Source organism: Macaca fascicularis, chromosome 7, assembly GCF_037993035.2.
Source record: "Macaca fascicularis isolate 582-1 chromosome 7, T2T-MFA8v1.1".
In the NCBI taxonomy this organism is placed as follows: Eukaryota; Metazoa; Chordata; class Mammalia; order Primates; family Cercopithecidae; genus Macaca; species Macaca fascicularis.
Genome location: NC_088381.1, coordinates 147744870 through 147769670, shown reverse-complemented (window position 1 = coordinate 147769670; position 24801 = coordinate 147744870). Strand labels below are relative to the sequence as shown.

Below are 24801 nucleotides of genomic sequence, written 5' to 3'. Positions count from 1 at the left end.
TTACTCTCTCTAGTCTCCTGCTTACATTGCCTTCCTGACAAGAACAACCTGGTAGGTGGAGGTGTGGGAAGGGAAAGAGAGGGAGAAGGAGCCAAAAAGCAAGAGAACAAAAATGTAATTGCCTGCCTATCAGCCCCACTATCATAGTTACTTTCAAACTCTGACATGGGTTGAATCAGATGAACAACCAACCAAATCAATTTTTGCAGTTGGCGATCAGTGCATTCCTGGCTTATAAATTAAAATGTCACTGCTGGAGTACAAAATGATGCCACTCCTGGGCTTCCCAGTACATTGGGGAAAAAAAGACAAGCTCCTTCTTTCGTGCCCTTCATGCTTTTCCTGCTCCATCCCTTTTAGCCTCTAGCCACATTCTCTGTCTTCTCAGTTACCTAACAGTGTGGTCCCAGCATCTATGTCAATGCAGAGGGTCCTTGGCACTGCATAGTTCTATAGAGAGCTCAGTCCTCTACATCAGAGAAGTGCATTAACTATGGGGTAATACAGAAGAGCACATGCTGACAACCTCCAATATATAATTTCCAGGAGGTAAAGGATGAGATAACCATGCCCACGGGGGAGGGAACCTGAAGGAATGGAAGAAATCCTGATTTTGGAGAGTTTTGTTATTTGACTGCCATGTGATCACAGAGCCTTGTGGCCTCATTTAGGTAAATGAAGCATGGGTCACAAGTCATACTGGCCCATTGGAATCTTTACAACCTCAATTTGGTCAACATTTATTGAGAGCCCAGCCCTTGCCAGATACTATCTGCAGTAATGTAGGTACAAAGCAATAATTCTACAGTCAAGGATTTCATAGTCTAGGAGGAAAAGAGAAACCAAATATAACTACAAAATGATGGATAAATGCTATTAGAGCAGAATAAATAAATCACCATAGTAACAGTGGAGAGAAGTAATTAACTCAGAGAAAGCTGTAGTGGAAATGTGGCATTTTGATCTGGTCCTTGAAGGACGATGCCAACCTTTGTCTGCCATATTCCCACCCCATATTTCCAGCAATTTTGCTTATTTATCCACTCACGTTCATCCCATCACTCATTCATTCATTCATTCCTTGTCTATTTATGAAGCACCTGCTTTGTGTTAGGCTCCATGCTAGAACGTGGGGCTACAATGATGCCATAGCACAACCAGTTCTAGGAGAAGTTATGTGAGGGTATTGTCTGATCCTTACCAACTATCAAGTAGAGTCTGTAAATAATTTAATCTGTGCCTACGATAGATCTAGAACCAAGATACCCAAAATCAGACAGAATCTTCAGACGTAGCCTTTCTACTTCAGCTCATAACGTGAGAAACTTCTACAGAGTTGGCCAGAATGTCTGCTTAGTCTCTCAGTACTGTCTCCTCATTTATAGCCTCCCGTCCCTCTGCTCCCCCATTCTGACCTACGGTAGTAAAATGAGCATCTAGAACTCTACCTCTGAAGTCCAGCAGATTGTAACCTTGGCTTACTCAATGAATTCCTACTGGATTCTGCTTCTGGTTTTTTTTTTTTTTTTTTTTCAGTTAGAGCCCAGCCCTTTAGAGTCCGGGCATCTGATTTCAGTTTTATCCATCTTATGCTGAATATCTTTCCCTATGAGTAATTTAAGCTTTCTCTGGCACTAAGAGTCACCCTCCACCCCACCCACAATCCATATCCTACTACCCTAACTTGAAATTAGATGACTACAAACAATAATGCCTATCTGAATTGATTCTGGGTTTAGTGTATATGTGGAGGTTTTCCAGGATACCTAGAGTTATCCCCAGAGTCAGAACCTCATTCAACTCTAGCATGAGTACCAAAATATATAAACATTAATCTCACTGTTTTTATGTAACAAATATCTTCTGGTGATATTTAATACAAAACAGTACTATGCACATTTGTATATAAAAGCCAGCTAAATGTAGCTGGTTGTGACATTAATAGATCATAGAATTATGGTATGGTATAAATATATACCATAGTACCACCCCAGATCAGTACTATCTTGCTCTTTTATATATTTCTTCTTTACTAGTAAATCCAGGAGTAGAGAAGTAAAGTGTCTATGTCACCACTCCATTTAACAATGTCAGTGGTGGGAAAAGGAAACTAACTTGTTATACACACACACACACACACACACTATATATATATATATATAAAAATACTTAATCCACTTCCTGTCCTTTTCAATAGTATGACATAATCTGTCCCTTTCAGAATTTCACTAATTGCTTATCTCACCTATTTGCCCCTTTCAATAGTATGACATAATCTGTCCCTTCCAGAATTTCACTAATTGCTTATCTCACCTATTTGCCCCATGTGTCATATAAAAACAGAGAGAGCAAAGATTATCTAGTAAAATTTCAGCATCAATCATCTACTTAGCACTGCCTGAATGCAGTTGATAAAAAGAAAATAATATTTAGAATAGGCATGGCACTATTTTTTTCCATAAAAAATAATCTTTTGGGCAGATATTTCTACCAGATATCTCAGCAAGGCATATGTGAAGGCCAGTCCATGGAGAGACTGAATATGCTTTTTCAGAGTCTGGTAATGAATGTGAAGGCAGTTCAATGGTCTGACAGTGGGTTTCTGAATATAATCCAATGTCCCAAGTCCTAGAACTAGTTTATTCATTGTTCTTTCCTCTTTTGTTCCTGGAGATCTTCTCAGACTCATAGGGAAATCTCAATGCATGAAAACACAAAGCTGTAAAGTACTTATATAGAAATGAGAGGGAAGTAAATTGCTTTTGGGTAAGCAAGGTCACCATAAGCCTGGCAGAGTGCTGGATGATATTACCATTGACTTACTCTTTCTATTTCAGTTTTCAAGGGATGTTTCAGGTACAGGAAATGCTGAGCAAATATTGCATTGTCACTTCAGATCATAAACATCCACCTATGGGATTACAGACACTCAGCAAACCCCAGTCTATTGGGGAAAAGATCAGTGATCAACACATAAACCAAACAACGAATCTTTTTGGTTAGCATTTTATAATTTTCCTCTACTTGAAAGACTTTCATCATAAATCACATAAAGTTATTCTGTGGTTTCTCTTTCTCTGATCCTCTAGAACACATTCCTGCCAGTGAAGAGTCTACTATGGTTCTTTTGTATCTACAGACCCAATTGTCCTCAGTTAAGAGTGGGACACATATAAAATATTCATTAATTGGTTTATTCATTTATACTTTCATCAAATATTTATTGAGCAACTACTATATGTTAGGTCTGTAACCTACCAGTCAGCAAAGATAGAGGTTAAGAGAATAGATTCCAGATCCAGTCTGCCTGAGTTCTAATTCTAACTTCATCACCTATTAGCTGTGTAACCTTGGGTGGCTTACTTTTTTATTTCTCAGTGTTATCTGTTTAATAGGGACTGTTATGGGAATTAAATGAGTTAATACATATAGTGTGTTTAGAACAGTATAGGACATATGATAAGTACCGAAACTGATGCTGGCTCATTTAATAATGATGGTATAGATGATGATGTCACCTATTAGGAAGAAAGGAACATTCATTAATTGCACAAATGTATCACTGACAATTTAAAGTACTGTAAAAGAGAAGTGCATGAGGTTATGACAGCATATAAGTGAAAATTTTGACATGGTCAGGGAACTCAGGGAAGATTTCTCTGAGTAAAAAAAAAACCCTGAGAGCTGAGAAATAAGAATAGTAATAGGCAAGAGTGGCAGGAAGAAAAGAGGATTTCATATAAACAGCACATGCCAAAGCCCTTTGTTGGAAGGCAGCAACATTTCCCATTAGCGAAATTAAAGTAAGGTCTGTAATATTGAAGCCCAGAGAATGGGCCCAGTAGGGCTGGGAGGAAGAAGGCAGACCTAGTGAGGAATAAGATTACAGAAGCAGGAGACAGATAGTACTGAACCTTCTAGCCCATATTAAGGATTTTGTCTTCTCTAAGAGCAATGGGAAGCCATTGTAGTAATTTTTACACATGAGAACAAGAATTTGCATTAAAGTTCTGGCTCAAAGCTCATCAGGAAATAAACCAAAACGCAAGTCAGCAAGTAGTGTGATAAGTGCCATGGTGATCCAGGGGTCTCTGCAATCTACCACTTCCTGGTATGCTATTCAGCCTTATTTCTTGTTACTCCTCAGCTTGCAAACTCACTTCCAGCAAAACCAGACTACTTGCAATTCCAAATGCACCATGTAGGTTCACCACTATATTCTATACATGTGGCAACCTCTGCCAGCAGCAGTGCCCTTCTTCTTCCTGCCTTCCTGTTAACCCCTACTGGTCCTTTGTAGCTTGACTTTAAGATGAGCCAATAACATGGTAAATACTCAAGAAATGTTTGATGCCAGCACAAATGAATTCATGTATATTCTAACATAAAGGTTTTAGACAGGCTCAGCTTTGCCAGGGCTAAGAAGATCTTTGTGAGATTACACATTCAAAACTATCAGTAAGGAAGCCAGCAAGCAGCTTCAACTTTTTAAATTGAGCACAGTTCCCCAGAATGCAGTGATGACAAGGCTCCCTGGCCAGTGGTCATATGTAGCAGATTTAATGTGATTTCTCTTTATGTGAGAAGACTTGGCCCTTGCCGCCATCTGATCATGGAAATTCAGCTCAGCAGCAAGCTTTCTGGGGAAAAAAAAATAATTTTTAGGGGGTGTCAGGTAACTCACTGATACATAAGATGCGGACAACCTTCGCCATGAATAATTAGCCACGTGACATGAAGTCATATTCAGCCACTAGACAGAGTGGCAGCCACTACCCTCAGAGAAAAACCCATTCCTAGAGGCTGAGAGGAAAATCATATCAAATAATGGCGTAAAGTGGATACCATATGAAACGTTTTATCTAAACAAAAGAATTAGATAAGCACACAGAGAAGTTATATTAAAATATTTGAAAGAAACATTAGAAACAGGTCAAGTATTCAACAATAGCGGACTGGTTAAATGAGAATAATCAAAGAACATGTGCCTGGATACAGGTATGCACTTATATGTTAAACAATTGATTAGTTTTATATATGATGTTTAAAACCCATTTTTTCTACTTCATACTGGAAACATCTTCACAGGTCAGTGCACGTGTGCAGTTATTGTTGAAAGCAAACTGTATGAACATATAAGAACTGTTTTTTTTAAAATACTTGAAGTTTACGAAACTTTTGAAAGAAAAAAGAATGTAAAAAGTAGTAGAAGATTCCTTCTACTTCCGTACTGGTCATGTTAAACATATGGTCTCACATTGCCAGAGAAGGTGAGTTCCCGGACAGAATAACTGCACATAGGGCTCTCATGTTTCATAAGCAGAGATTCATCCATATGGTCCATATTGAATGAGTACCATTTATTTATGTGGCACTATGTGATTTGCTAAAGATATTATAGTGAATGAGAGATAGGGTGATGAGGAAGGTAGCAAATAAGTGAGCAATCTATTACAATAGAGCACAGTGAAGGCATTACTGGGCACATGTCCACTGTATCTGTCCCCTACCAGTGTCACAGAAGTTACCGTAAATGAGATATTATCACACAGCAAAGGGTTATTGCAAGAGCCCATGAGCCAAATGAATGTAAAAGGTGCACTGTTGCACATTGAATACAGTAAAGGTTCAGTGAAGAGCAGAAAAAGAAAAGAAAAATTGTTTTGTTGAAAGAGAATTGGAAGGATATCTGAAGGTACTGTGACTCTAATTTTTGCATAAAGACAGAGTTTGTAATATTTGGATAGGCTAAAAGTCAATTGCTTCAGGGCGTTTCTACTTTTTTTTTTTGAGACGGAGTCTCGCTCTGTCACCCAGGCTGGAGTGCAGTTTTTTTTCCTTCCTCCTACTGTATAAATCAGCAACACTATCTGATAGCTGAGCTTCTTATCCAGCTAGAACTAATCTTGTATTTTATGCAAGTCTGCCTAAATGTCAGCAGGGCAAATCCTGGAAGTTCCATTCAATTTGACAAATAATAAAATGGAAACACTAAGAAGAATTAGATAAGACCATTTGTCTGAAATGACTTGTAGTTGTGTGGTGTGTATGAACGTGCATGCATGTCTATGTAAATGTTGGAAGAAGATGTAGAAGAGGGCGAGACAAATTTAGAGCAGATTTAATTGTTTAAAAATCAGAATATTAGTACCACAAAGGAAAACAAAATAGTATAAGGGTTCAGATCACAGCATTCCAAAAATGTCAAAGAAAACAGTTTTCCAGACTTGAAAGGAATTAGCAGATACACTAGGGTAAACACTGCCTTGAGAACAGGTCTATATAGGTGAATGGTTTTGCATGTTTTTTATCTCATTTTTTTTGACCTAGATAAAGTCACGTAGCTAATTAGTACCCCCCAGAGCAGCCTGGCCATCAGCCTGCCCTTCAGATTTCTCTGCATAACAGGAACATGGAAGTGTAGAAGGAAATGCTCTATGACTGGCAGTTTCCTTGCTTAAAGTTCAGGATAAAAAATGAAGGAATAGAGTCTAGAAGAAAAGAAAGAACACAGCATGGTTTATTAGGTGACCTTAAATGTAGCTGCAGTGGATTCCCTCCCAAGACGTGGCCCCCATGCTAGAGCACTGACTAAAGGCATCCAACAAGATAAAACAGCGTAACAGCTCCCTCATTCCCTTGGTTCTCCACTTCCTTATCAGCTGAGCTAATATTTACAATGCAATTATTGCTTTGAATGATTAAACATTCTTCCCCTTTCATATAGCTGATTTTCTTTTCAAAGGCTGAGTCACTCTTTGGGGAAAATCTTTTTCTCAGTGGATTCCCCTTCCCCTCCCTCAGCTTTACTTGGATGAAAACAAAGATTATAAACATGGCTGCAGTTGGTACTAAAGAAATAAGGTTGAAATGAGGGCAGATGTTCCCTGTTCAACAGTGTTTTGAGGACTGAGGATAAGATCATAACACCCCCCTCCACCAAAAGAAAAAAAAAAAACACAGTAACCTAATAATTTATTTCTATAAGTAAAAAAGCTAAGTATCATTGGATAGGGTGAACTATTATTAAACAATGCCACATTTACAAAAGAGTTAATTTTTACTTTAGAAATAACATACCCTCCCTATGTGTAGCTAAATGTTATTTCTTCATTTTCAGAAAAAGCACAATAAAAGTTAAATAAATTGTTTAAAGCAAATGAAGCCTTTACATGGAAATGAGCATTCAAAATTTACTTCCTCCGAACTGCCACTGCTATGGTCTGAATGTTTGTGCCCCACCCCAGCACCCAAATTTATATATTGAAAGCTAATCACCAATGTAATGGTGTCAGGAGGTGGAGTTTTTGGGAAGTGATTAGGTTATGATGGCACAGCCCTCATTAAGTGGGATTCTCTTGAAAATGTGGTCCCAGAGAGACCCCTTGTCCTTTCCATCATGTAAGGTCATAACTGGAAGGCACCATCTATGAACCAGGAAGCAAGCTCTCACCAGACATCAAATCTGCCAGGGTCTTGATGTCAGACTTCCCAGCCTACAGATCTGTGACAAATATATTTCTGTTGTTTATAATGTACCTAACTTTGTGGCATTTTGTTATAGCACTCTAAATGGACTAAGATAGCTATCTGCCTTTGAAACTCACTGTCATCGTGAATGGCATTAGTCAGTTTTATGCAACGTGTCTTTAAAAACAATTGACCCAGCAATCCCATTACTGGGTATATACCCAAAGGATTATAAATCATTCTGCTATAAAGACACATGCACACGTATGTATAAATCATTCTACTATAAAGACACATGCACACGTATGTATAAATCATTCTACTATAAAGACATATGCACATGTATGTCTATTGCAGTTCTATTCATAACAGCAAAGACTTGGAACCAACCCAAATGCACATCAATTATAGACTGGATAAAGAAAATGTGGCATGTATACACCAAGGAATATTATGCAGCCATGAAAAAAGGATGAGTTAATGTCCTTTGCAGGGACATGGATGAAGCGGGAAACCATCATTCTCAGTAAACTAACACAGGAACAGAAAACCAAACACCGCATGTTCTCACTCATAAGTGGGAGTTGAACAATGTGAACACAAGGACACAGGGAAGGGGGAATATTACACACCAGGACCTGTCAGAGGGTGGGAGCCTAGGGGAGGGATAGCATTAGGAGAAATACCTAATGTAGATGATAAGTTGATGGGTGCAGCAAATCACCATGGCACATGTATACCTATATAACAAACCTGCATGTTCTCTACATGTACCCCAGGACTTAAAGTATAATTAAAAAAAATATTGAAGAACAGGAAAAACAGATGTTCATTTAACTCTCCATGAAAATGTTTGCATGATACTATCACTTTGCATCTCTCTTAAGTAATGGTGATAATGAGAAGATGAAAAATAGCCGCTAGAACTTAGAGTTTTTCTTTGTGACAGGCTTTGCACTAAGCCAATAACCATGGGTTGCCACATTTAATCCTCACAACAATTCTACAAGGCCAGTTCTATTATTAGATCTTCCTTTTACAAACAAGAAAATAAGACTTAGAGAAGCCAAACAAATTGATAAGAAAATAGATTTAATAAGTGATGGACATAGGAACTCCGTCTTGCTAACATCAAAGCATCAACATTTAACTCATTGGCAATTTTGCCTTTAAGAAAAGAAAAATCATTAAATTGAAAAAAAGAAGTGAAGCCAGGAAATTTCTGAAAGCTTTGGGTCATACCCACAGATTAGCCGTTTTATAATACCTTCACCTTCTTTCTTCAGTTCAACATCTGCTTCGACACACTTTCTAACTACTCGAACATGTGAGTGCAGCATTTCATAAATTAGATTATGTGCAAAACTAATTCAATCACTTATTGGAAAGAGTTAATGCACTAATTTTCTTACAAGAAATATACTGCCACGACCTGGTTGATTTCGTAGTGCTAGCAATTTTTCTAATATTGTCTGATGAAGTCACTCAGACTGATTCCTCCGGAGAATGGTAGAAGTAAGAATTATAATATGCTGAGATACAGAACTCCTTAAGGGCACTTTTGAAGCTTCCCCCTAACCTTGTTTCCAATATAAAATCAGCATTCCCCTAGACATCTTACACAAATTAATTCAGGATGCAAATTCTTGACTTCGTGAATTTATAGTCACCCAAGAGTGACTGCTACAAGTAAATGCTTATTGGGTGCAGGGTCAGGAATAAGCTAAAGTTTCTCTCAAGTTTATGGCTTCAAAGGCACAAAAAAGTTTGATAGATAAGCCGTCCTCTTCCTTTTAATTCTGGCCTTTACCCAGAACACATGAAAAGTTAAAGATTTTCCTTTTGTATATGAGTAGATTTAGCTTAATACACATAATCAAAATATAAAATATTTGATTCAAAACTGGACACTATTGCTGAATTGAGAATACTTCTAGTGAGATCTATTTTTCTTTTTTCTTTTTTTTTGGGGGACAGAGTCTCGCTCGGTTGCCAGGCTGGAGTGCAGTGGTGCCATCTTGACTCACTGCATGCTCCGCCTCCTGGGTTTACACCATTCTCCTGCCTCAGCCTCCCAAGTAGCTGAGACTACAGGCACCCGCCACCACTCCCGGCTAATTTTTGTATTTTTAGTAGAGACTGAGTTCACCATGTTGGCCAGGATGAGATCCAGTTCTATAGAAGATAAGATTTAAAAGAAATCCACTTACTGTTGGTCAGACAGCCATGGTCTAAGGAGAAAGGTTTCAGAGTACAACAGATGTTTGGAAAAGATAGAATGCAGTTCTCTTCTCTATTGGCCAAACAATTTGTGTCATATTTGAGGGAACAACATTCTTCACACCCAGCTATGATGAAGGATCATTGTGTTGAACTGAGCTTTAAGTTCACTGCTTCCTTATCAGATGATATAATACAGAAAACCAGAGGAAGAGGAGCCATCTGATGACAAAATACTTCCTAGTTACTATTGACTCAAAAGCTAAAGTCAGCAACAGAAGACAAATATTAAATATATAAAAATATATTAAATCTCTTTTTGCATTATCTGTCACTGTTTTATTACATCTCCAGAGGTCAGGTTCTCTCTCAGCCATCTCAACTCCTCTGTCCCCTTCCTCATCATCACTTAGCAAAGTATTAAAATGTGTTCTATTTCTCTATTGGATAGAGCTCATTTATTATTCACATAATTATGGAGAAGGGTTATGAAGTGAATCCATCCTCGGGCCACCCTCAGTGACCATGGGCAGTGGGGTCAGGCACATGTAAACCCAAGGCTATTGAGCTGAGGTGCTGCCTGGGAGCCAGTCAGAGTTTTGCAGGCATACCCACAGAAATCTTTGTGCTCTTCTAATTTGTGGTAGGTGCACTTTGTCAGCCTTGCGATAACCCAGAAGAGAACATGTGTCGATGACCTCTATGAAGCTCTTTTGCTTGTTAGCAGCTGGTCAAAGTTAGCAGAAATGGGAGGAAGTGAACTCAACCAACAAAAGAGAACTGGGTGATTCCGGGTAAGGCTCACTCTTTGCATTTTAAAACAAATCTATTTTGTTTCAAGATTCCCCTTGCTGTTTGTGAAATGTTTTTTTAAGTCATGCACTGTTTGAATATTTTTTCTCCTTATTTTTCTCTTCCACTTTTTTCTTCTTGTCTTTGTAACTTCTTTCCTTTAAAGAGAATACCTCAGGCCAAACAGCTGTGTTATTTCTCAGAGAGGCTTAAAAGAAAAAACAAGGTTAAGTTATCCGAACTTATACTCTAGGCCGTTGAATTAGAAATAAGAATTATTATATTTTTAAATCTCTGGGAATATAACTGATATTTGTATTAGGAGGTTCTGGGTCCTTGTTTTGGTTAGTTACCACTCCATTTCTAGAGATAAATGTTCTCAGACTTTCTAACTATCACTGGGTCTTAATTAGCTCACCATGCTTCTTTCTAATGAGAAGTATTATGCCATGGTTGGGTATAACCCCACTTTATTTTTGCCCTATTAATAACTGTTTGTCTTTTTTACCTTGGACAAGTGTATTTTATGTGCTGATGTACTTAGTTGAAAATTTACACACACATTTGTGTGTGTGCGCGTATGTGTAAATTTCACACATATATATACACACACACATATATGCACACACATACATACATACATATATATTTATTTGAAAGCTGTAGGCAGAGGGTAATTTCCCAGTAGACCAACTACAGGAATCATCTTGCCTGAGTTCTAATATGCATCTTAGTCATGTAACACAGAATTCATTTTCCTGATCCTATTCTTATGTCAAATTCAGAAGCTAAAAATATTCATACAGACAGATCTTTTCTTCTCACGTGACCCCATTAAAATGTCATATAAATATATTTTGATCTGACTTCCCATTGCCAGATAAACAGCACAGATTTTCTTCCATGAAATGAATTTTTTATATGTGTTTCTTCCTAATCAAGACATTCTATTCCATCCTGAGAATAATCCATATTATTCTTATGATAACTTTATTACCAAGCTTGGGTTAAAACTTTATGTCAGGAATAGCAGATACTTGCTTTGAAGTAACAGTCTAAATTATTTCTGAAATTAAATGCTAGAAATATGACTTCAGGTTTTTCCTTTGAATGTCACATAATAAAGCAATTGTCATTAGAAGTAGAAATAAGACTTCTAGGAGGAATTTGCTCTCCTTAATAAGACTGAAAGAAGATAGCTTTTTTAAATTGCTCTAAATAAAAGATTTTATAGAGTGTATGTAAGGTATTTTTTTTTTTTATTTACTCTGAATACTCCTAGGACAAATAATTGAAGAAAACAAGGTTTACATTTCATTGGGCTTTTTTTTCCTTGTAAAAACAGCAGAGAAAGAATACTATCAATAGTAAAAGACAGGTCTATCAAAGTGTGCACTGTCAGTAATAAAGAAGTATTCTTTGGCTATTTCTGGGTATCAGCAGTTGGTCTTCTTAAGCCTTAGCCACTTCTTATTAAAAAGTATGTTTACTACCCAGTTATAACAAGAAGTTCTGACTTGAAAAGAAAATCGGCCTCCTTAACTTCTTACTGTCAGGGAGAAGTGAAACTACCAGATGGTTTTGCCATACCTCAAAACATTTGATCTTGCCACTATCTAAAAAACTCTTATTACTGTATCACCAACGTTGTCTCCCACCCCCTGCAATGTCTTTTCCTCCAAGAGCAGATTTCTGTAATACTGAAAATGTTTAGTAGAATAAGAGGATATTAAGGCAAAAAAAATTAAAGATAATTTTGTCCAATTTCTCTCTTCCAAGGATGAGAAAGCTGAGTCTCTTGCAGTTTAAATGACTTCTCTGGGCAGTTGTAACTTGGCATCTCATGCTAGAAAGCCAAACCTTGGGAGGTAAAAAGTGTTTTGAATAATGCCTGGTCTGGTTGGACGACAGTCCCGTTAAGGTTTCTTGCAACCTTGCTGAGTGTGTATAATCCGTTTACTTTCTACTGAGCCACACTATCTCTGGTTCTCTTTGGATTTCTGACACCGTTGAACACGTCCTGTACCTAACTGGGCATTTGTTTGGAGATATAGTACTCGTGTGTATTTCACCCTTTTTTGTCCTTTAGGAATTTAATGGTTTAAATATTTGTCCCCTCCAGATCTCATGTTGAAATGTGATCCCCAATATTGGAGGTAGGGCCTCGTGGGAGGTGTTTGGTCATGGGGCAGATCCCTCATGAACGGCTTGGTGCCTTCCTCGAGGTAATGAGTGAGTTCTTTTATTTTCATGAGATCTGATTGTTAAAAACAGCCTGAACCTCCTATCCTTTCTCTTGCTCTCCCTTTCTCTCCATGAGATCTCTACACACAGCTCTCCTTCCCCTTCTGAGTGAAAGCTTCTTAGGGCTTCATCAGAAGGAGATGCTGGTGCTATGCTTCTTGCACAGCCTGCAAAACTATGAGCCCCAATAAGCCCTTTTTCTTTATACATTAGTCTCACATGTTTCTTTATAGCAACACAAAACAAATACAGGGAGCCAAAAATACATATAAAGGGAATAAGAGGGAATTAGAAATCAACCTGTTGACCAAAAATGAAGACAATTTGTTAACCTTGCTCCATGAAGGTAATTCTATTTTGTTCCATAGGACTTAGTTTCCTGTAAAAAACAAAAATAAACAAAAAAACTAGCAAATTCCCTTAAGGTCAGTTCACAACACGCTCTACTTTAATGGATAATGTATATTTAATGAAGGGAAATGAAAGTATATTTCTTATTGTCCAAAGGCTTAAAATAGCTTTGTAAGCTGACAACAGAAAAAAAGTTAATGTGGCTTGTTTTGCTTTCACCTGATATTCACCTTTTGATGATAGGATGGTCTCGCGCATGATAGGCCTCTCCGTGGGATCCTAAAATTAAGAGTATCTTAAAAGTTGGGAGTGATTTAATAAACTGTTGAATTTTAATCCTTCATCTCACATAAGAAGAAACCAAGGTCCTGAAAGGTCATGTCACAGGTCATACTACAGCTTAGTGGCAGACCTAGGCAGGAACTCAGGAGTCCTAACTTCAAGGCTAGCATTCTTCCCACTGCATCATGCTGTACCTGTTTTGAAACTAGATGGATGATACCAAACGCTTCATAGAATTTTAAAATTGCTAATACAAACATACACATATGCTTTGGATTAAAACAGGAGGAGAAAAAGAGCAGGGCTAATTAAAACTGCAGGGAGAATTTATAATCATTTCACCAGATATAATATCACCATTAATTTTGCTTGTTCTTCTCAATAATATCACGAAAACCATCAATGATTAGACAATGCCCCTGCTTCTGTTTGGACTTTTCTGCAAGACGGGACCATCATCAGGACAATGATAACAGTACCAAGGTGGTCTTATTTCCCCCTAGTTGCCCTGACATCAATGCACCCATCAAGAGCAAACATGTTGCATCTCTTTTGTGTCCTCATTTTACAACTACTATTATTTGCTTTCCATCTGAATACGTTGTTGTCGCTAATCTGAGAGCAGGAGAGAGCTCCTGAAGAAAACTAATTTGCACACAGCTGCAATTAATCAGATGGCTTGGAGAGGTGTAGTGAACCCAAATGCCCTCTTGAAATGGGAGGCTTAAGTACCAGTAGGACTTTGTGGGGACCAAGCTCGCCTGGTTCTGAAGGTGAAGCTAGACCTCAGAGCATGAGGAACAACGACTAATTTGGCATTCCAACAAGGCCACAGCCTTCAGAGAGTACATTTCATGTGAACCCTTAGCCAAGGAATACAGCAGAGGCACAAAACATCTGCTGACCACTCACAAAAGCAAAGATTGTTGGAAAACATTCTGTTCTTCGCTTTCCTTCCCCCACTAGCTGAACTTTCAGGTTCCCAGTAGTAAAGCTAATTTTTATATTTAATTTCATTCTCAGATCTCCTGGGTGAGTGGGCTTGCAGATTTCAGTTACAGAGATGGATAACTCAAGCCCAAAATTCTCTAGGCAAAGTATTCTCTTATTGGGACCACTTTGACTGGATGCTTTTTGAAATGGATAAGTTCACTGGTATTAGAAAGTTAGATTGGAAACTCCCTGTTATTGGCATTTTCTGCTTTGGCAGAGGCTGGAAAACAGCACTTTGGGGCAGAATATTAATATTTAGTTTTCTGGTTGGAATCGGTACATGCTGAAAATCTATAAAAGGAGCACATTTTTCAAATATATATTTAATGGTAAAAAGACAAGTTAAGTTTCATATCCACATTCAATTGTTATTTATTTTATTCAGATGTTTCAACTGGCCACAGAAAGAAAGATCTCTCTAAAAGCAAAATAATCACTCTTCAGAACTAGAAAAGAAAAACTTTTCATAAATGACTCAAAGGCAAGATGACCCATTTCTCATTTATATGATGATATAAACCCAGAGTGGGAGAGGAAGAAAGTATATCTGAGTATGTTTGAGAATTAAATGCCAAAAATCAGATGCTTCTATATTTTCTGAGGAAATCATGGTTTACTATGATTTTCAGAAAAGTCATCAACAGTTCATTTAACCTGGCTCTGGGTACTTTGTTCCCTAGTATATGTTCTGGGCTCATGCCTGCCAGTTATGTTTTCAGATTGAAGCAGAGGTATGATGATTTTCCAGGGGCTATTAAAGTCCCTACAAGAGAATTACCAAAATAAAGATAGAGATAAGAGATTTTCCGGAGGTAGAATCCAGAAAGTAAATGAAAATTACTTGCTTTCCAATTATAAGTTTGGGGACTGACCATTATTTAAAGATAACTATACAAAATTGGCACTGTGTTAAGTAAAGCTTAAATGTGAAAATCAGGATTTGCATAGGAGATAAGATAAAGTAAGGGGTGATTATTTGCTTAGAAAAAAGGTTTATAATAAAGTTCATTAAAATGGTTAAGTTCTTCCTAATCTTTGAACAATGGCTTGATTTCCAAGAATTCAATTCCTATCTAACTATTCAGTAACCTGCCTAGCATAAAAAGCAAGATACACAGAGCCATACAGGTAAATGTAAATGATCCTGGCTAAGTGTGGCTGCAGTTTATCTATCTATGATCATAGAGACATTGCTGGAAGACAGTAAGAATGGTAGAAAGTCTAAAAGAAAAAAATTAGAATGAGTTGTAGAGAAAGACAGTAAACTACTTCTAGCAAAAAAAAAAAAAAAAAAAAAAAATCTTCAGTATTTTTTCTTCATAAAAAATGGAAGGGGGGTATTTCTAGACCAAGATAGAAATAAGAACCTTTTATTAGCCAGAAAACCAGAAAGCAAAGGACTTACACTGTAGAGGAATCTAGGTTATGTTCTAAGAAAGAAACAAATATACATATGTAGATACAGACAGATGTAGAGAGAGCAAGAATGATATTAATATAAACCATAGATTCAAAAAACAAAAATATAAATAATACAACAAAATATACAAATTATAAAACATATTTTTACATATATTTATAAACTGATATTTTATTCAAATGTTTCAACTGGCTCCAGGAAGAAAGATCCATTCTGATGTGTTCTGGCTCTGTGTCCCTACCCAAATCTCATCTTGAATTATAATTTGAATTGTAATCCCTGTGTGTTGTGGGAGGGACCTCTCAGGAGGTGACTGGATCATGGAATGGTTCCCTCACGCTGTTCTTGTGGTACTGAGTGAGTTCTCACAAGATCTGATGGTTTTATAAGGGGATCTTCCCCCTTCACTCTGCTCTTCCCTTCTTGAAGCTGCCATGTGAAGAAGGTCTTTGCCCTACCTTCATCTTCCGCCATAATTCTAAGTTGCCTGAGGCCTCCCTAGCCATGCAGAACTGTGAGTCAATTATGCCTTTTTCCTTTATAAATTACCCAGTCTCTGGTATTTCTTTATAGAAGTGTGAGAATGGTTTAAAACACTCTCTAAAAGCAAAATAATCACTCTTCAGATGTAGAAAAAAACTTTTTGTAAGTGGTTCAAAGTCAAGATGACCAATTTCTCATTTATATGATATAAACCTATACACATCCTCTCATGTATTTTAAATCATCTCTAGATTAGTTATGCTATGTGAAACAATGTAAAATCTATGTAAATGCGTATTATACTGTGTTTTAAAATTTGTATTATGGTGGTTGTTATTTTGTTCGTTTGCTTTGCTTTTTGAATCCATGGTGGGTTGAATCTGCGGATGGGGAACCTGTGAATATATATACAGAGGACTGTATGTATAAAATCTCACATTGTGTTAGGCATATGAGAATGACAGGTGGGCAGGCTTAGGCAACTCAATTAGAAATTTCATGGTAAAAGGTAAGGTTCAATTCAGAGAGCATACCATCAGACCCAGAATAAGCACAGTCTATTTTCATACCTTTCTCTAGAAGCAAGAGATTTGCTGTCCTATCTAAGGTTCTCTCTGGTCACCCTGACATTTTACTTTTTGAGGGGTTTTAATTATCAGAAACAGAAGTAGAAAATAATATCAATGACAAAGTCAAAGATGGCTAATGAAGAAGAGTCCTTGCAACTCCACACAAGTACTTTAGGACCCTGACTTTGCAGAATGAGAGATGTATGACTCAATCAATAAGACGAGATGGCATGAAATACTATAACCTGCCATGATGGGGTAGGGAGGCTGTTTCTTAATGGGTAGGAAAATCAGGACCACCAGGTTCTACTCTCAGGTCTCATGTTCACTTAGCTTTTGTGACCTTCATGAAACAGATTTGATTACAGACGAATTCGCAAAGTATGCCATAGAATACAGAATCATAAAGACAACTTGCTGAAAGTCTAAACTCACAAGTGGGACAAGGGCCAAAAGAGATTCAGATCTAAAGGCAGCAGTGGCACGGGCTACTTCCATAACAGAGTCTACACTGGTAAGACTGCAAGTACAAGGACATAGCTGAGTATATAATTACTTAAAAAATGCTAGCCAGTAAAAATTTAATGTGCCCTTGTTTACATTTCAGGTGTAGGATTAAAAAAAAATGGAAATAAATTGTCTTATTACTTCTGCCTGGTTTGTCACTCAGACTTACCACAATGCAGGCTTTCCTCCAACTAGGCCGAGTCCCTATTCTTACTCTCCAACGAACCCTAAGTACTAATCAGAATAGAAGCATCTGAGCTGGTTCTAATCCAGCCCTTCTCTGCTGCCCTTCCCCTACCAGGTGCTGGTCAATTATAAGGGCTAGGACTTCTGCAGTCTATTAAGGACAAATCATGAGACATGCAAACTCAAAAGCGTAAAATTGGAGTCATCAAAATTAACTGAAAGTAAGTGATTCTTGACAGTCCACAAGTCATGAGTTAGAATTCTGGTTGCTCTGACAGTGCCTTTCTCCCAAAACCATAGTCATTCATTTGTTTTCATAGCTAATTTATTGTCAATCTGCAATACACAAGAGATTGCTTTAAATTCTGTTATTAAAATCATGCAACCTCAAAGAATGTTGACTACTAGGGAATATATTCAGACATGCAATAAAAAATGTTTGGTGCATGAAGTGCTTTGAATGGGAAATCAAGGAACAAGGAGAGAATAGGAGGTACCCCTCACCTCAATGTGGTGAGGGGTGAGAGAGGCTTCCCAGACTGGTGACATCTAATGTGAGGCAACAGGCAAAGGGGTTGGAAGATGAAGCCAGTGTTGATGGTAAATGGCAAGGTTGTTTCAGGCAAGGGAATAACGTGTTAAAAAACCAGGCACTGCACGGTGGCTCACTCCTAGAATCCCAGATTTTGGGGAGGCTAAAGCAGGAAGATCACTTGAGCCCAGGAGTTTGAGACAAGCCTGGGCAACATAGTAATACCCTGTCACTACAAAAAAACAACACTGAAGCTTGGAAGCAGAAGACAGCAAGGTGGATATTTAGTTGCTTTTTGGATTATCTGCCTGTTTGACATGAATTACCTAGCGCTGCCACTGTGAGCAGGCACTATCTGGATGGAGGTGTGGGTGTGCTCTCATGCATAGTCAAGCAGCCCCACACCCCAAAGACAAATGTAAGCCACACATTTTCCCTATCCGTACACCCTTGTTCAGAATGGAAAGTCATCAGATACCCGACAATCTCCCCCTAACAATGCCCAAGATGATTAACTTCTCACGGCTTGTAGCAGGCAGGTGGCTGACACAGGCTTGGTGAGAACTTTGAAGCACACTTCAAACAGCTCAATTAGATCAAGAGAAAAGCCTCTAAAGCAGATCCATAGACTTACTGTAAAACATTTTCCTTCTCTTCACAATATTAAAACAAATACCGTCAGTTTCTTCCGGACCAGGAGCTGAAAGGTTGCGCCAGCTTTTCTGGTGCCTCCCTTTCAATTTAGCCTGGTTGATTTTTTTTTTTTTTTTCAATCTGCCACAATCACAATGTTTGCAAACCCTTCAGTTGATAGCATTTATGGGAGAACAGGTTCCTTCTCTCTGTCAGTCCCAGAAACCATCGCAATTCACTGTGTACTTTTACATTTGACAATAGCTCTATGGCAAAAGAGGGGGAGAGAGGGTAAGAGCACCAGTGCTAGCCATTACAATCACAGAACAGAACAAGGACATTTTTTTAAAAATGAGTAAATTCACCACTGGCCTCTTCTTTACTGAGCTCTGCCATAGTTACTAGGCACATGCGGGCAAGACAGAGTGAATATATATAGCTTCTAATGCATCACCTGTAACTCAGCACTGTGCAGGACGCAAGCAACTCTTCAGGGGGTTGTCAGAAGGGGATCATAAATACACTGTGAATTAGGGGAAATGACCAAGAGGATGGAGGTGTATCTGGATGGCTTGGCAAAGGAACCCCATGGAACATCTTTACCTCTTTACTCTTCCATTGTCAACTGTTAATAATCTATACTTTACTCTTTTCTAGTCCAATATTTCTGCTTAATAACTTGGATAAAAATATGTTTATTAAGAAAAACAGCAACCTCAACACTAAGTGCTTACTGTGTGCTCTCCCTTATAACTTTAAGAGGCACTTTTTTAGTTTTTTTTAGTTTTTAAATTTATTTTATTTTATTTTATTTTTTGCGTAAAACTTGCTTTTAGCTTTTTTTTTTTTTTTTTTTACTTAAGTTCCAGGATACATGTGCAGGACTTGCAGGCTTGTTACACAGGTAAACATGTGCCATGGTGATTTGTTGCACCTATCAACCCATCACCTAGGTATTAAGCCCCACTGTTTATCTTGATATTCTCCCTCCTCGTCCCCCTGACAGGCCCTGATGCATGTTATTTCCCTCCCTGCGTCCACGTGTTCTCACTGTTCAGCTCCCACTTATGAGTCAGAACATGTGGTGTTGGGTTTCCATTTGTTTTCTTATTTAGAGTTCACAACAACCCTATAAAGTTGATATTAGCATTCTATTTTATAGATGAGGAAACTAAGACAGAGTTTCAATAGCCCACCAAAAGACACACGTCAAGGGCATGACAGAGCCACCTAAGTTTGACTCCAGGGTCCAAGTTCTTATCTACCATTTACTATTAAGTATATAATCAGTGACTTATGACATTAAAACATATGATTACTTCCTCTAGAGTGCTTTGGTTTTGTTTTTGTTTTTCAGAAAACTGGTTCTTACAACCTGAAATCACTAACAATATATGTTAGATTATTAGACAAGTTGGTTAGATTTTGACATGTCAACTGGCTGAGTTAGGCAAATTCCTCACATTTACTACATGACTTTAGTAGATCAGTCCTTGTCCTTTGTAAGTCAGAAGGGGCTCTTGAGCTGTAGAATTCCACAACAGAATATCTTGAATTGGGAAACACAGTGCAGGAAATGGACCATATTTCCTGAGTTCAGGGTTCTCCCACTGCACTGTTTTCCTAGAGAAGCTGTGAAGTAACGTAGCGTTTTCTTGTTTCTTCCAATCCACTTTTTTCCAACAGCCACCATAATTTTCAGAAATGAAATTCTATCATGTCACCGTCTGGTTTAAAAGTCTTCAATGGTCCCTCATTGCACTGAAAGTAAAATCCTAGTGGCAAAGTGCTCCAGAAAACAGTGTCCCAGTTCCTCCACATTGCAGTTTCTGCAAAACTACCTGCCGTTTGAGCATTTATATATGTAGCTTTTCTGACTCCATTTCAGCTTGTAGGGAGTTCTGAAGTCTCATTTCTTCCCTAGTAGACCTTGGCATCAACTGCTGAGAGCCAGATGCCCTATTGTGTACTTGAGGGATAAGAGAAGGAAAATACAGGTATAGGTAGCTTTTGTTTCAGCCTTGCTCTAGGTAAAGTGTCAGGGGAAGTTTGCTTTATCCTTTCTAGAGGAACATATGGTAGTTTCCAGGGGTTCTTTAAGAAGTAACTGTCTAAATAGTTTTCGGGGTTCCTTAAGAAATAACTGTCTAAATAGCTGTAAACAAATGACCACAAAGTAAAGGAGTAAGAGAGCAGTAGAAGATGATGTTTTTTAAATACATGCAAAACCAAACAGGGGACAGCTACCAGCTGTCTTTTGTTCCCTCCAAGGACAAGAACAAATAAAAACAAAACTCCTGGGAATAAGGCAAGAAAAGGAAACTACAGTGGATCATATGATTCAAGATTCTTTAACTTACTGCTAACATGATGAGTTAGTATGATTGAAAAAGTATGTATTTTGAGATTGGACCTAGCTCCATTTCCAGCTCCACTCTTACCTAACCTGCGTTTCTGCAGGTCTGTGATGAGGATGACAAGAGCAGCTTCCAAGACTGTTGTTCTGGGATTGAGAAGGAGATGTGGATTCTCCCCAGGCTCTGCTGCTGGTTTGGATTTGTTTTTGACTCTCCAAAATCAATTCCATTTCAGTATAATATAGGCACGATACTTCTTTTTCTCTTATTGGTTTAGAAATGAACATATGATTTAATCCTGATTAATGAGGTGTTGTGGACATGAGGGGAGTTTGCTGGAAATGGTTTCTTCACATCTAAGGAAATGACATAGAAGAAGAGCTATTGTTGTCTACTGGATGTTGTCATTTCAGGATCTGGCATCTAGAACAGCTACAGAAGGTCTTGCATACAGAATAGCCTATCTAAGAGCATCCCTAGAGCCTATTTCTGACGATGACAGAGAGAAGAATCTGGTCTATGGAAGCATCACTGAGCAATGAAATTAACCAAGTGTACAACTCATTCTATTTTTGGAATGTTTGCTCCTTAATTTCTCCCCTGGTTCTGCATCATTGTTTTTCTTTTAGCTCTGTACTTTTTGTAGAGTTAGCTAAAAATAATATGCCTTTCTACTTGCTTTTTTTTTTTTTAAGATATGACTTATATTCAACTTTTGACTTAAACTGGTCCTGGCTAATACATTTATCTTCTGACCTTGCCCTAGCAAGTTTTTCTATTGGCTCCTGATAGGCCTGATTTGGGTCCACTTGAGGATGTCCGGACTATTCCAGATACTTCAGGACTGTGGTTCCTCTTGGCCACATACCAGGGACACCTCATACCTACTTCTGTCCTGACTTTCTCCAACATCCATTATTCTTAACAATATAATGTGCTCTATCACTAGTTAGAACTCAGGATTTAGGATTGTTCAACTTATCTACAGTAAATGCAGAAACAAAATCTGCAAAGCTATCACAAGAGCTGTGTTTATGGGGAAAGGGACTCCTTAAAGCATACTGTGAACTTCGCAATTCCATTGGTACGAATTTACCATCCTATCTTCCTAGAAGCAAGCGTTGATGTTGGTAACAAGTACAGAAACACTACTGAATCAGAAATTCCTTCAAATATAATAACTAGATTTGAGGCATTTACCTGTGCCCCTATCTGTGTGGCTCACACTGCTTTGTACGTCAGTGGGAGTCACAAGTGTGATGTGACATAACTTCATTTTTTTTGTGGGGGTGTAGGAAATGTCTAAGTGGATAGAAAGGCAAAGAAGAGGATGACACATTAAAGCACTGACTGCTTTTCAGCTTTACTTATATTGTCTCCTTCCAAAAAATGTATTTGCGGCTACTAGTAGAATTTTTGTTACCCATATTTGTAGTTCCTTGTTGGAGGCAGAAATTCATCATAACATTTTTTCTGACATTCACATCTAACCCTTATTCATGATGTAATGAAGCTCTGTGGCCAGCAACGGTAGTCACCTCATTTCCTGCTCATGCAGCATGTAGGCATTTGGTTAAAACAGGTGGTAGTAAAGGAAGAATCTCATTAATCTCAATTTACCAATCTATGCATTAGGATTAGCATAAAGAATAAAACACTATAGAATGTAAGTATTAGGAAGCAAGAGGAAACAATATACTAAAATAATGTATTCATTTTAGTCAGTATAAAATTGATAGCTTAAATTTAATTTGGAAATTCTCTTTTCCCAAAAAGAATGCTGGTGAGATATGTGTATTATGAATATGCTTACATATATATTGAATATTTTTCCTAGTAAGGGCCCAGAGGCCTCAAACATGAATTCCAATTAAGCCAGAGTCTGCTTCTACCTTGCTTCCTCACTCAGTGCAAGAAACTTAGCATCATTTTCTTGACTCCTTTACACCTGTATACGCCTTAACTAAATCTCCAGTTGCTCATGGAATAGTACATAATTGAAGCAGAGAACCAAGAGTGCTCATGTAATATCATGAGGTGTCAGAATTGGAAGGGTCCCTGAGATGAGCTTAAAAAAAAAAAAAAAAAAAAAAAAAAAGTGTTTCTCAAAGTGTGGCATGTGGACCACCGATTAGAATCACTTGAGGAACGTTTTAAAAATCTTTATTCTCAGAACCCATCCTAAAACCTATTAAAGTGTTGTGGGGTAGGGAGTTAAGTCATTCTCATCGTTAGCCCAAGTTTGTGTGTAAGGAATGGTCACAGTACAGTTACTTGAGAAGTTATTTTGAAATACACATTCCCCTCCAGCTTCTAAATCCAAATAGATTTCTGAGTTATCAGCGAAATTTTAGACAGTTTCCTAAGCAATTCCACCTCCTTGGGAACCACTATCTCTTCTAATACTTTGATTTTAATGAGGGGAAAATGAAGTCTAGGAAGTTGTGACCCACCTAAAGTCACGTAGCCTATGTTACTGGCAGAGCCAGTCCTCCAGCATGTGTTCCTTGACAGGTGTCACACACTGTGGATACCTAAATATATTCCTTTAAAATACCTTTATTATAGAAAATATGAAACATACAAAAGTAAACAAAATCACGTGATGAACTTCCATGGACTCATCACCCAGGTGCCACAAAAACAGCCACAATTCATGGCTAACATTATCTCATACCTCCAACTGCCTGCCTACCCTGACCCTGAAAATTTTGAGGCAACCCAGAATCATACCCATAAATATTTTACCCATAAATATTTGCCTGATTACTATAGGGCAGAACAAAATACTGTTTATCTTCTTTGTGCTTTAGTTTTTTCATCTAAAAAATGGAACCATCAACTATCAAATGTGTGAAGGCATTTACATATTGGGAATTACAGTATACTTCCTTCTCCCTTATCCTAGAATTAAGAAGTATTTATAAGGCATACGTTAGTTTAATAATCTACTAACATCATAATTGTCTAATTTCAGTGTAGAAGAAATTGTGGTACAATATAGGCTCTGCTATATTGTGAACTACGGGCAATTTAGGGAGAGGTGAGAATAGATAAATCGAATGTCATACAGTGGGCCAGGCAATAGCCCTTTTTTCAAAAACCAGAACATAATTAGATCACAACAATAAGCCAAGTAGCAGGCAATTAGCTAGAAATTTTAAAAACATGGCCCAACTTCTACGTTTCTTTAGAAATACTTGGATTGACATGATAATATAGGTGGAGAGATTCTGTAACAAGTCTCAAATTGTGTGTAAATGCTTAAACACTAAAATAGGAGGGAGGGAAAGAAGGAAAGGCAAGAAGGGAGGGGGGGTGTCTAACACACATCTTATCTCATTCAGTACAAGGAGTTAATTATCATTATGGTAAATTATGCAGCAAATGAATCCAGGTAATCATAGGGCAATCATCTCTCAATTCAATTAACAAGAGGTACATTATCATGAAAAACTCTGAAAGATTTAGAATGCTTTCTGTTATTGCTATTTAATAGTTAAAATGCTCAGAAAATTTGAGTTTAGAGGGTAGTGTATCATGTAATCCCTTGTTCTAACGATGACAGTAATGTCATTCTAAACCAAAAGAATTAATTTCATATATTTTTCTGTCTGCCACACGATACTGCAAAGGGATAAACAAAATAGAACAAAGCACAGTGACCACAATTATATATTAGGTTCCCCTCTGTTTCATTTTAAGGTAAATAGTGGCTGACAAATATGTATAAAGATATTGTTAGAAGAGAGAAGCCTGTGA

At 37.8% G+C, this 24801-nt stretch overlaps 1 protein-coding gene and 1 long non-coding RNA gene across 51 annotated transcripts in view; one reads left to right on the top strand and one right to left on the bottom strand.

Moving 5' to 3' along the window:
- Positions 1-24801, bottom strand: part of NRXN3 (neurexin 3) — a 1719470-nt gene that overhangs the window by 91781 nt on the left and 1602888 nt on the right. The window lies entirely within an intron of this gene.
- Positions 10430-24801, top strand: part of LOC135972027 (uncharacterized) — an 87794-nt gene continuing 73422 nt past the window's right edge. The window contains exon 1 of the long non-coding RNA XR_010588587.1: positions 10430-10484. This is a non-coding gene — a long non-coding RNA (uncharacterized lncRNA). The remainder of the gene's footprint in view (positions 10485-24801) is intronic.